Raw genomic sequence first — 13,532 nt, forward strand, 5'->3', positions numbered from 1 at the left:
ATCTTCGCCCTGCAGGGGCTTACTTGAGCCCAAGCATACTCCTCCGCTGAGAAATACACACACACACACACACACACACGCGCGCGCGTACATGATGGGAAGGTCTACCAGCACTCTATTCACAATTCAGGACCATGAAGCTTTCTGGAACAAACTTCAAACTTGGAGGAGTAAAGCAGATGCAATTGGCTGAATAAGAAAGACGTAGTTAGAGGAGTTAGGTGGGAAATGTACCCTGTTAATCAGATGTGTTCTCTGGTTCAGTCATCTCATAGTGGGATTCCCAGGGAGAGGGGGACCACACGGAAAGAGCAACCTGCTGAAAGAGAGAAACTCCTCAATGGAATTATGGGAGACATGGGAGTTTACAATACAGTATAGTACATGCTACCTTGTGACGCATTGGGTTGTGTTATATGCATATACTGTGTTCCCTATACTATAATTCTGTAATCCAAGGTGTCACAGAGCCTGCTGTGGGACAAGATAAGTAAGCAGATTGTGAGTTCACGTGAAACCCTCGGATGGACTCTCAGAAACAAACAAGTGAGCTTTTGGAGGCAGGTGACATTCTCATGAACTCTTTTTAATGCAATCCCGTTTTAAATCCTACATTGGTGTGATCTGGAAAATGTCTGTTAACTTCACAATTTTGTCCTGGGGTGAAAACGGTAGTTTGGAATTCATTGGTGGAAATGCTTTTGGATAAAAGAAGAGCCACAAGAGAAGTTAAGAAGTCAGAATGGTACAGAGTATATTTGAAGAACTATAAGGAACTGTAGGATTCCAGCACACGTTTGGTGATAGATTTGGGCAAAGGAGTAACTGAAGGTGAGAAATCCAGTAAGAAGGCCATCGCATCAGCCCAAAGAAGAAGAGATGGTAAGGGCTCGACATAGGATAGTGGCAGCGAGATGCAATCAACAGGGTTTCTTCAAGAGAAATGTTAAAATCGAGTCAACCGGATTTGGCAGATGAAAAGTTGTGCCATAAAGAGAAATGAGAAAATTATAGCTCGGGTATCTAGGAAGATAGTCTTGCTTTTATAAGAGGTGAGGTACCTAAAGGGACTGATTTCAGATAAAAGTTGACCAATTGGTTTTGATCAAATTGAGTATACATTTTTTAAAGTTTGTTAGTGTGTTATTTGTTTATTTATTTATAGAGAGAGGAAGGGAGAAAGACCAAGAGAGAGAGGGAGAGGGAAAATCTCAAGCAGGCTCTGCACTGTCAGCCCGGAGCTGGATGCGGGGCTCAACTCGCAAACTGTGAGAACATGACTTGAGCCAAAATCAAGAGGCAGACGCTGAATGGACTGAGCCACCCAGGCGCCCCTTGATCAAATTGAGTTTAAGGTATTGGGGAAATTAGTAAGACTGTGACCAGCTTGGAGTTGAAAAAAAAATGGATTTAAATTCAGGAGGGACATATGGGTGTCATCCTAATAGAGATGGGGCCTAAATCACAAAAAGGACAGTGGGAAAACTATAGGAAAACCTTAATTTAAGGGACAGAAGAAAGAAAAGGGTAGAGTCAACTGAAAAGGAGCAATCTGAAGAAGTAGAGGGGCGCTTCGTGGCTCAGTTGTTTGACTTCGGCTCAGGTCATGATCTCGCAGTTCATGGGTTTGAGCCCCGCCTTGGGCTTTCTGAACTCTCCACTCTCAATGCAGAGGGCAGAACCCGCTTCAAATCCTCTCTCTTCTTCTCTGTCTGCCCCTCCCTCTCCCTTTTTCTCAAAAATAAACATTTTTTTTTTAAATGAAGTAGAAGGACCAGAATGTGGTATCATGAAGGCTATGGAATTTTAAGCATCTCAAGAAAGGAGCAGGGGGTGGGTCACATCAGTAAATTACTCTGTTGAAGCACTACTCAAATTTTAAATGCATACAAATCACTCAAGGATCTAGTTAAAATGCAAGTTCTGATCCGGTAGGTCTGAGTCGGGCTTTAGACTTTGCAGCTCCTACGTGATACATGATACATTCCTCATCCTTGAGGAATGACGAAAACATAGTTTGCTTTGCAAATCAAGTACATTTTGATGCCTTTTTAAAGGATAGGTAGGGAATGAGGCACAAACCAGACTGCAATGACCAGAGGAGGGAACAAAAAAGAAGAAATGAAGGCAGTGAATATAGAAGACGCTCTCGAAAATGAGGTGAAGGAGTTTCAAGAGCAGCTTAATGGAGTGAAGGGTTGAGAGAAGATTGTACTTGTGTGTTTTTTTTTTTTTTAATGGATGAATACTTACCCCTCTCTTAATAAACGATGGGAAAATATCTGGAGGAGGAAAAATCAAGAGTGTAAGGGTCTGTTGGGGAGAATTCCCATCATAAGCAAGATAGATGGGAGAGGTTAGTCCTGGAAAGCAGAAAGGATAATTCTTCCTCTGAGGTAAAGGAGAAAAGGGAAAAAAAAAAAAAAAAAAAAAAAAAAAGCAGAGTAGTTTAAAAAACAATTCTTTGATACTTTCTATTAAGAAAAAATAAAAAAAACTAACAACAGCATAAAGAAAAAAAATTTTTTTGCTTGTGAAATTTAGGAAATGTAATAAATCACCAAGGAACAATAGTGTTACTTGGAATTCTAATTTTTAAGTGTCTTAATCTTATTAAGTACTTTCCCTTCTGGGCCCTCTCAAGATAAGCTACTGTTTTCAAAATTGCTGTAGGTTTTGGCCTGAGGACAAAATAAGGATGAACAGGGCTCTGATACCTTCTGGAAAGGCTGAGCCACACAAGTGTAGAGAAGTACTTTCTTAGAGAACATGAGATTACTATGGCATTCACTTTTATCCAGCATTATTAAGATATATTGGGACTATGTTATACTGTGAGATGGGTCAAGGATATAGGGGTCAGAAATATGCCCTCCGTTGGGGGGGGGAGCATAAGACTAGAACCATGTATCCAGGAAATCCATCTCAAAGAACCTTTGAAATAATATGATAGCTCTATCCTGATTCCCTAATTATTTTTTGCTTCAGCCTGTGATCCCGCATGGGTGCTACATGAATGCCATGTTCCTTTGCAAATAGGCATTTCATCCATCTTTGGAAGTATATTTCTTGGGGAGTCCATGGTCTCCTTCTTACTAGATCTCTCTCATCAATGACTATAACGTAAGTACTGTCATATATAAGAGGAAACAAAGAGCCCCTATTTATTCTTGCGTCATGTGCCGCATATATTGAAATCGATTAATATGATGTGAGTTTGTTAGTACGAAGCAGACCACTCGAACTTGACTAAAGATAAGAAAAAAAATTAAGACCCACTTGAAATTAACCAAAATGTGGATGAATTCCGAAAGAAGTCTATTCACACTTAAACATAAATTTGCCTGGAATCTGTGGTTCAACAAACCTAATAAAAACAGTGCTTTCTAAACTTTGCCTATACATCGAATCTTCTGTGGGGTTTTAAACAAATACTCTTGTCTGGGCTCTGCCCCAGAACAAATGTATCAAATTCTCAGGGGGCAGGACCTGGACATCACTATCCTTACAAAACTCCTTCTGGTGATCCGAATGTGCAGCCAGAGTTGAGAAGCACTGATGTGCAGCTGTTGATTGCTCTGGTTTTCTTCAATTCCTACAAATAAAGCAACGTGATTTCCACCTGAGGGTATTCTTTCATGCTATTTCCTGTATCAGGAAGAGCCTTTAACTGCCACTCTTTTTTCATCCTTCATAATCTAGTTTAAGACTTCCTTCCCAAAGAGGCCCTATTCAGTGCCTCCACTGAGTTACCCCAGGGTTCTTTCCCTTCGTGACAATTGTGCCTTCATCTGTATGTCTCCTGATCTAGACTACAAGCCTCTTGAGGATAGGCCCTAGGTCTACATCTTCCATCGCTGTACTTGGCCGTCAACAATTGCTCAATCCAGATTTGTTAAATAAATGAGTGAATTAATGCACTTCTTAGGTAATTCTGGATTACCAAAGGCGAGAGGTACGGAATGATTTTCACTTGGCCGTGACGCTGTGGTACAGGGGAAAGTAATATGGACCCAGAGTCTGAAAACCAGTGTGAATCACAAGTTTACTGCTCCGTATTCATGAAAGCTTTGTGAGATCGTTTCCTTATGTACATGAAATAAGGATAGTAGTGGCTGAATTTTTGATTTTCAAGTTTGTGGAGAGAATCAGATAAAATAGTAAACATTCTGGTAATTCATTAATCTTTTAATTTGGTTTGATTCTATTGTGTTACCTGAAACTGCTCTCTGTGACAGAGCAGAAATTCTTGCGTCCTCTCTAGCTTTGGTTCCTGAAGATGAGAACAAGGGTGGGAGGTGGCCTAAATATGGTAGGCGTTGCAGCCATGCTGGGGATGATACACTCTCAGAAGGGACTTTGAAACAGATGTACTTTTTTTTTTTTTTAAGTTTATTTATTTAAGAGAGAGAGAGAGAGAGTAAGTGTGAGTGGGGGAGGAGCAGTGAGCGAGAGAGAGGGAGGGAGAGAATCCCAAGTAGCCTCTGCACTGTGAGTCCTGAGGCCTCAAACCCAAGAATCGTGTGATCATGACCGGAGCAGAAACCAAGAGTTGGACGCTCAACCCACTGAGCCACCCAAGTGGCCTGAAACAGACATACTCTTAGATATAAAGCCTCCCTCATCTCTCGAGATGAAGCCTTGAGCTCCTTCTGAAAGCACTGGCTCCATTTCATCTTCAAGCCCCTATTTACTTGACTACATCTTAGAAAAGTCAACGTAAGGAGGTGTTGCTGGACTGCAGACTCTGTGAGGAGGGCTGGGATCTTCGTTTTGTTGATTCGTGTACCCACTGCTTACAGCAATATTTAGCACATCACAGATTCGCAGTAAATATTTGTTGAATGAGTAAGAGCATAGGTTCTGAATGCTATCTGACCTTACGGTTCCTTTCTATGGAAATAAGTCAAGCAAACAGGTTATTTATTTTATTTTTACAATCAACATACAATAAAATTTACTTTTTTTGGAGTGCTAATGTAATTTAGCACCTACCCAGATTTGTGTGATTAGCACTGCAATCAGGATAAAGAACCATTCTATTACCCAAACACTTTCCTTTTTCTTTCTGCTGTCTGCTGTGGGCCCCCCCACCCCTTACTCCATCGCTCCCACCCCCGCCAGTAAGCATTGATACTCACTGATCTCTTTACCATCACTAAAGTTTTGTACTTTCAAAATTGTTGTGGAGTACAGTAATTTTTTGTTGACAATGCCTCCTTTTAGCCAACATAGTGCCTTCGAGACTCATCTGAATTATATGTATCAACAGCTCATTCCTACTCCTGGCGGGATAACATGCCTGTGAATGGATGTCGCATCCTTTAACTGTTCACTTATTAAAGGACACAGCGATTGTTTCTATATTTTGGCGATTATGAATAGAGTTGCTATAAATATTCACATACAAATTTTCGTGTGAGTATAGTATTTATTTTTCTAAGAGATATACCTAAGAGTAGAATTGCTGGGTTGGAGGCTATGTATATTCTTAACTTTATAAGGAACTTCCCCTTGTACAGAGTGGCTGTACAATTTTGTATTTCTGCAAGGAGCACATGAGACTTTCAGTTGCTCTGCACCCTTGTCTACACTTAGTATTGTCGGTTTTTTCCAAAAGTTTTTCTAATTCACATTCAAATGAAATTTGAAATCATAATTTCAATTTGTGTTCTTTTAGTGGCTAATTTTATTAACCATCTTCATATATGCTTACTGGCCATTTATATTAATATCTGCTAAAGTATCTGTTCAACTATTTTGCCTATTTTGAATTGGGTTGTTGGTTTTTCTGTTGTTGAATTTTGAGAGTTCTTTATACATTCTGGACACAAATCCTTTGTTGGATACGTGGTTTGCAAATGCCTTTTCCATGTCTGTAGCTTGCCTTTATTTCTTTCTTGCTTTCTTGCTTTCTTTCCTTCTTTGTATTTATTTGTTTATTTTTGAAAGAGAGAGAGAGAGAGAGTGAGAACAAGTGGGGGAGGGGCAGAGAAAGAGGGGGACAGAGGATCTGAAGTGGGCTCTACATGGACAGCAGAGAGCCTGATGTGGGGATCAAACTCATGAACAATGAGTTCATGACCTGGGTTGAAGGCAGATGCCTAACCAACTGAGCCACCCAGGTCCTCCTGACTTTTTATTTTCTTAAAATGTCTTTCTCAGCACAAAAGTTTTGAATTTTGATTTATCATTTTTTTTAACGGATTGCACTTTTGAAATCGTATCTATGACCTCTCTTCACCTAATCCTAAGGCACAAGATTTTCTCTTATGTTTTTCCTTTGGAAAGTTGTAGAGTTTACATTTTATGTTTAGATTGATGATCCAATTTGGAGTTAGTTTTTGAATAAAGTGTGAGGTGAACGCTGAAGTTTTTTTTAATTATTACTATTTTTTCTTTTTAGACATGTGAATGTCTAGCTGTTCCAACAGCATTTGTTGAAAACACTATTTTTTTGCCACTTAGTTGCCTTTAGCCCTTTGTCAAAACTCAGTTGGCCATGCATATGTCTTTCTATTTTAGTGACGTATTAGGTGGCTTGGTGGGAGGCCTCTGCCCAGCGTGTACCATTGTGTTCAATCTAAGCCACGAAGTAGAGGCATAATGGAGGGAAAATTAATTAGCCACAGTGGGAACAGAAGCATAGATAGAAAGTAGCTGAAGGCCCATAATACTGGAACTCAGAACAGGGAGCCATAGAGCTCAGTTAGTATATTCATTAGTATATATCATTATATAATATTTTACATATTATTATATAAGAGGACTTCCGTGTGGATGTCAGAGCTCCAGTACGTGTGGCCAGTTTTAGACAATTCTCCACATGTTCCCCAAAGTCCTTAGGCCACCTTTCTCTCATGTGTAAGAAAAGGAAAGCAGTTTTCAGGCACTGTTAATTATCCCAGACCATAGTGGCATATACTTTCAGTTAGTAATTTGAAAGTCCATTGTTACCTTGTTTCTATGGAAGAGTTATGAATCTGATATTTGAAAATGGTATATATATGACTTCTTTGCTTTTGACAGTTGGAGTTGGGTTTGTGGAGACACTGCCCCCCAACAATTTCCTGTTAGGTGTATTTCTACTCACTCAGCTAGCTTTTAAGGAATGAGTGCATCTATAAAATGCATCCTAGATTGCAAGAACTTGGAATGGTCACTTCAGAATCACCACTTGGTGAGATGTTGAGGCACTTTTTAGATATGACATTTGTTCTTTTGGGCTTCTTGATTTTCAAAAAAAAATTTTTTTACGTTTATTTATTTTTGAGAGACAGAGCACAGGTGGGGGAGGGGCAGAGAGAGAGAGAAGGAGACACAGAATCTGAAGCAGGCTCCAGGCTCTGAGCTGTCAGCACAGAGCCCGGCATGGGGCTCGAACTCACAGACCGTGAGATCATGACCTGAGCCGAAGTCGGATGCTCAACCGACTGAGCCACCCAGGCGCCCCAAGTTTCTTGATTTTCAAATAGCATAAGTGAGTATGAGTTGATTATAATGCATGCAAAATTGAACCTCAGGGAACCACCACAGTATGTTTCCAAGTGATTAATCGGCACAAAAACTAATTACCTGCAATTTGAAGATGATTTTACTTAATATATCAGGGAAATTCATCAAATTATTTTAGATCAGAAAAATCTTTTGAAGTATTTTAAGTAATTAAAAACTGTTAAAGTGTCAAGTGGTCAAGATCAGTCAATCTTTCTTTCTCTTTCCCCTTCCTCCCTTCCACCCTCCTTTTCCTTCCTTCCTTCCTTCCTTCCTTCCTTCCTTCCTTCCTCCTTCCTTCCTTCCTTCCTTCCTTCCTTCCTTTGGTCCTTCCTTCAGATCAATGAAATTGTCATTTTGTAACTTTATTTATAAACTAAATACAATTTCCAATACGTGCAACACTAAACTCCCTAAATTGGGCTCAGCTAGGAAATTTCCACAGATGTGTTAATTGGAGGTGTAGTAAGGATTTCTTTCTCTCCCTCTCTCGCTCTTTCTCTCCCTCTTATATATATATATTTATAAAATATATATTTATAAAATATTTTGAAATATTTATATATTTATAAAATATATTTATATTTTTATAAATATAAAATTTTATAAATATAAATATTTATAAAATATAAATCTATTATATAATATATTATATATAATATATATTTATAAATATAAATATTTATAAATATATTATAAAATATATTTATTTATTTTATAAATATATATTTTATAAATATTTAGTTTTATAAATATATATTTTTATAAATATATTTTTTTAAATATATTTTTATAAATATTTATATTATATATATTTATGTATACATTTGTTTTAAGCTTTGCCTTATTGCGTGAGTTTTTTCACCATCCACTGCAGTTAATTACAGCAGTGGTTTCTGGTCTGATCCACTGCAATGTCAAAGTCATTTCAGAAAACTGCCGGAATCGAAAAAGCTTTAAACAGTCATGCAGGTCTTTAATTGTAAATTAGTTTTGACAGAACTCCGACGCAGAGTCTTGCCTGGTTCCAGAGCGATGCTAGCTGACAACCTCTCACTGCTCCAGGAGCAAAGGAACATGTGGAAGGAATTGTTCTTTTACATTTCACAGCTTGTCATTTCCTCCTCAGGGCAGCCCCTGACCCCTCTGAGAGATCCCGACACCCATAAGGGAAGTGTTCCCACTGATGTAAAGGAAGTAGAGACGCACTTTAACGCCAAGGAGGGAGGGAGAAGGGTGTGTCAAAGGGATCTGGGGAGCAGAGAGAGGAGATGGGCTTAAAACGTTTCCAGCAGGTTAGAATCCTGGCTGTGTTGCTTCCTTTCATGAGGGAAGGATGAAACATTATTTGGAAGGGTTCAAGAAATTCTGGAGGGTTTCAGGCTGCCTCTTTAAAATTCTTGTTTTGAGTGGAAATGGCAATAAAAATGAATGTGTCACGTGTGAACGATCGGAATAAAGGTTTGAGGGAAAAGTACGAATACGTGCTTGCTGCCCTATTCCAATATGTTTCTAATTACAGAGTGTGTGTGTATTAGACTGATAACCGCAGATTACAATTTGTGCTTTCGGGACATTTTACACCCTCAACGTTTTATTTGCTCTCATATATTCATCACGCTCGGTTTTTCCTCTGTACCTGGGCTGTTAAATAGCTTGGCGAGGAAACATAAAAAAAAGGCAATTCACTTGTGTTATCATTCAAACGGATTTGTCATTCTTCCCACTCAGTTGACTTGGGCCATTTCAAAACTCTTCAAGTTATTGATATTTTAAGAATCACTAATAAAGTCATTTTTGGAAACACTTTTTGAAATAATTGAAAGGATACTTACTTTCCTGAATGTGGTCGTTCATGCAGAGGTAATAAGTACTGACTCCTCCCTCCACACACACACTGTTTTGTGGATGTGTGTGTGTGTGTGTATGTGTGTGTGTGCGCGTGTGTGTTTTGTAGTCTATGGGTTGACAAATGCAAGCATGCCTTGTCTGTTCAGCAACTGCTCAAACAAATGAACTATCCATGAAAATAATCTGATTTTTCCCTGATGAAATCTCTCTTATTTAATCTGTGGATACTCAGTGCCTCAGTATTAGACAAATACCCTTGCAAAATGATATCGCAGGAGTGCATGTTGACGACAAATACTGTCATAGTTCTGGACTAAATACGAACCACCACCATCGACCTAGCAGTTTGGGAAATTTTGAACCTTTCCAGAAAGGCTTGGGAGTATTTTTTAAGGAAGGAAGGGTCGCTGTAGACCTGGGATAAAACAAACTTGTCTTTGGCCCCACTCTTCAACTGAGCATTCCAGAAGTACCCAACGCTAAATGCACAGTTTGGACAAGTTGGAAATAAGGACCTGTGGCGATAACATGTACTAAATGAATTATCAAAGAAACCATGGCCGAGGAGAATTTGCACCTCAGACATGACAAAGCAGCGGGCTTTCCGACATGACTTTACAACTGCTCTACTTGATAGGACTGATTTTAACTACAGCCTCTTTCATTTTTCTTTTTTTCAGTATTGTTTTATGGTGGTCACAATATAACATGAGATGCACCCTCTTAACCAATGTTTAAGTGTGCAATACGGTGTTGTTAATCATGTGGCTGATGTACTACAGCCAACTTCTAGAATGTACTAATCTTGCATAATTGAAACTTTCTGCCCATTGATGAAGGGCCCCCTATTTTCCCTTCCCTCCCCAGCCCCTGGCATCTACCAGCCTACTCTGATTCCCTGAGTTTGACAACTTGCAACTCTTCCTGGGAGTGCAATCATGAGTAGACATTTTTCCAAAGAAGATGTACTATAGGCTCTTTCTATAAGTACTCCGCAGGGAGCACTGCCTGTGGTCTAGCACTGTGCTTTTCAAACTGGTAAGACCACATATGAAAATGAAAAGCAAACACTATTGTGAGTCATCCCAGGAATAAATGAGTTCATTAACTCTTTCTAAACGTGAGTCTGGCTTTGAACACTTTAATGGTCTGACTCACTTAGTGCACCTTGTTCCAGTGTCTAACTTCTTATGAACATACAGTTGACTTCGTTCCAAGTGGAAATAAGTTAGAATAAAAAAGGCCAGAAAGGGGAAGTAATTAATTTTATCCAGAATGTTCCACTCAGTCTAATTAGATGATCCATATGGAATAAGAAACAGGAAATATAAATTAGAAAATAGGATTTTGAGTGAAACAATATTTCCTTCAGCCAGTCTTTTGGAAGTCTCCTTATTTCTTAGAGAAATCAGTCTGTTCTTGAATGCGGACACCTTGGCAATGAGTGACAGAAGAACTTGGCACTTTGTAACACCACACTTAACACGTGGTCTTTGAGTATTTTGCATTACTAGAAGCCAGCGAGTTTGACCCACTTTTATTTGCAAAACCTTTTTTTGGTTAAGATTATTTGCCATAACGTGTTAAATGACCACTAGACCTTAACTATTTCGGTAGGGCCTTGAGCATTTAGAAGTTGGTAGGTTTGAAGCTCTCGTGAAAAAAAAAATCCTGCAATGGTTTTGACGTGCATAGACATAAACATAGAGAAGGCACGATGCTAGTTTTAAAGGCACTGATGGTTCCTGGAGTGCAGTGAAGAGACATAGGTTGTGAAAACATGATTTAGTGAAAAGCAATGCAGAGCCCAAACCACAAATATTTTTGCCCATTTTATCCACCCTGTCTTTTCAAACGAATTCTCTTTAGTTAGTTTCCTTATGGTTAGGCCGGTGTATTGTTTTTATCAGCAAGCATGTCTTCTCCGGCGTTAAGATGTTATCAATCACACATGCACATACTCATGCATGTGTAAATTCACATAAAACTTCCTAAGGTCAAGTATTTAAAAAGTGTCATCATTTTTTTTTAAAAACACTATAGCATTTTTTAAACCATAATTAATAGCATTTCCTTTACCTCACACAGACTTATACTAAGACATCTTTTTTTTTCACCTTTTCAGACTTGCAGAAATTAAGCATCATGTGTGTGAATAATTACCATAAAATAAAGTTTTAACGAAGTGTAGTGAGTTAGTCGTTGGAGAGACGAGGAGTTTGTCGTTTCCCCCCCGTAACACATGTTATGCTGGCTAAAACCAATAGTTCTTGAATATGTGGTTTGCAAACATATCCTCTCAGTCTGCACCTTGCCTTTTCATCCTCTCAACAGGGTCTTTCATTAATTAGAGACTTTGAATCTTAATGAAGTTCAATTTATCAATCTCCTTTTATGGTTCAGCCTTTTAGTGTCAAGTCTAAGAACTCCGTGTCTAGCTTAAGACCCAAAATATTTTCTCCATTTTTTTTTCAAAAAGATGATCTATTTTAAGTTATTTTTAATATAAGGAATGGGGTTTAGGTCAATTTTTATTTTATTTTGTTTTATAATAATAATTATTATTTTTGGAATAGATGTTTAATTTCTTCAACACCATTTGTCAAAAAGGATATCTTTCCTCCAATGAGTTGGTTTTGCACCTTTCTTAAAAATCAGCCATGGAGAGGCACCTGGGTGGCTCAGTTGGTTAAGCGTCCCACTTTGGCTCAGGTCATGATCTCACAGTCCATGGGTTTGAGCCCTGAGTCAGGTTCTGTGTTGATAGTTCAGACCCTGGAGCCCTGCTTTGGATCCTGTGTCTCCCTCTCTTTCTGTTCCTCCTTCTCTCTCAAAAATAAATAAATATTAAAAAAAATCAGCCATTGAGCTTATTTCTTGAACTTTTTCTTCTTTCTCCATTCTAGTCCATTGATTTATGTGCTTATCTCAAGGCCGCACAGAAATGAATACTGTAGCCATATAGAAAAGCTATGGAATTGTTTTCACACACTGTTGGATTCAATCTACTAATAGTTTGTTGAGTTTTTAAGCTCCTGAGAGATATTGGTCTGTACTTTTGTTCTTATGCACTTTGTCTTGTTTTGGTGTCAGGGTTCAAATGGCCTCATTACATGATTAGAAAGTGTTCGCTCCTTTATTTTCTAGAGGAGATTAAATAAAATTTGTGTTAATTCTCCTGTATGTTTTTGTAGGATTGTACAGGGAACTATCTGGGCCTAGAGTTTCAAAATTGTGAATTCAGTTAATTTAATGGTTACAGGACTATTCAGATGATCTCTTTCACCTGGAATGAATTTTGGTTACTTTTAGTATTTGAGGAGTTGATCTATTTCTTCTAAGTAGTTGTACGTATGAACATTAGTTATTCAAAGCATTTCTTTTTCTTTTTTGTGACTGCAGGATCTGTAATAATATTCTGCTTAATTTCTAATATTAGTGAGTTGTTTCTTCTCTCTTTCTGTCTTTGCCAGGTTTGCTAGAGGTGTATTAATTTAATAAGTTTTTTTTTGGAAATTCAATTCAGTTTCACTGCTTTCTATTCTAATCATTATTATTTTCTTCCATCAGCTTGTTTTGATTTATTTTGTTCTTGTTTTTTCTAGGTTCTTGAGATAAGATCTTAGATTATTGACTTTGTCCTTTCCTGATGTAAGCATTTAGTGTTATAGATTTCCCTCTCACTATTACTTTAGCTGAATCTCACAAATGTTGATCTTCATTTTTATTCAGTTCTATTTTTTATTGCCTCTGAGGTTTCTTCTTTGACCCACAGACAATTTAGAAGTGTGTTCAATTTCCAAGGGCTTAAAGGTTTCCTCTTGTCTTTCTGTTATTGATCACTGGTCTGATTTCATGATGATCAGAAAAATTATTCTACATGATTGCAGTTATTTTCAGTTTGATGAAGTTTCTTTTATGGCCCAGGATATATTTGTGAATGACCCATAGGCACCTGAAAAAAATGTATATTGAGCTGTTGTTGGGTATAGCGTACATGTTTCAGTTGATATTGTGTGTTGATTGTGTGGGTCCGATCTTCTATATCCTTGTTGAGTTTATGTCTAGCGGTGCTATCATTTGATGAGAGGGGAGTGTTGAAATCCTTAACTATAATTGGGAAGTTTTCTATTTCTTTTTCAGCTCTATCAGTTTTCACTTCACGTATTTTGCATCTTTGTGGTTTG

General features: G+C 38.1%; 1 long non-coding RNA gene across 1 annotated transcript in view; it reads left to right on the forward strand.

Moving 5' to 3' along the window:
- Positions 1 to 3,008: 3,008 nt before the first annotated feature.
- The window catches only part of LOC147580779 (uncharacterized), a 41,792-nt gene continuing 31,268 nt past the window's right edge, over positions 3,009 to 13,532 (forward strand). The window contains exon 1 of the long non-coding RNA XR_015251077.1: positions 3,009 to 3,123. This is a non-coding gene — a long non-coding RNA (uncharacterized LOC147580779). The remainder of the gene's footprint in view (positions 3,124 to 13,532) is intronic.

The sequence above is a fragment of the Puma concolor genome, chromosome B2 (assembly GCF_028749965.1).
Source record: "Puma concolor isolate L17-30 chromosome B2, mPumCon1.1.hap2, whole genome shotgun sequence".
Classification (NCBI taxonomy): domain Eukaryota; kingdom Metazoa; phylum Chordata; class Mammalia; order Carnivora; family Felidae; genus Puma; species Puma concolor.